Below are 377 nucleotides of genomic sequence, written 5' to 3' on the forward strand. Positions count from 1 at the left end.
TAACAGTCATGTCAGATCAGGAAGACTGACATATTTAAATAACACAGCTGTGTAGTTGAGTTTAGCATCAAGAACATGGGCTGAGGTCATGTTCTTGAGCGAACATACAGTTCAATAAGGATGCATTGCAAATCAATGGACTCCCATAGATTTCAAAGACTGACTGCTTGTTCAGCATAGTCTTACTGGGTTTTCGGTCTTAAGAGATGTCTAACTTCCCTGTAGTATTCCAGTGCTAAGCATGACTTCTATTGAATTTGAATTTTCCCTAACCTAAAATGGAAACATCTGTTTTAACTGATTTTATTCAAGTTAAAAAAATATATATATTAACATCACCATGGGTCGCGGAATCGGGGGGGCCGCCCGGTAAAAAA

At 38.2% G+C, this 377-nt stretch overlaps 1 pseudogene; it reads right to left on the reverse strand.

Annotated features, from left to right (window-relative positions):
- Positions 1–377, reverse strand: part of LOC107581745 (glutamate receptor ionotropic, kainate 2-like) — a 250680-nt pseudogene that overhangs the window by 57874 nt on the left and 192429 nt on the right.

The sequence above is a fragment of the Sinocyclocheilus grahami genome, unplaced genomic scaffold, assembly GCF_001515645.1.
Source record: "Sinocyclocheilus grahami isolate Dianchi unplaced genomic scaffold, SAMN03320097.WGS_v1.1 scaffold37.1, whole genome shotgun sequence".
Taxonomy (NCBI): Eukaryota; Metazoa; Chordata; class Actinopteri; order Cypriniformes; family Cyprinidae; genus Sinocyclocheilus; species Sinocyclocheilus grahami.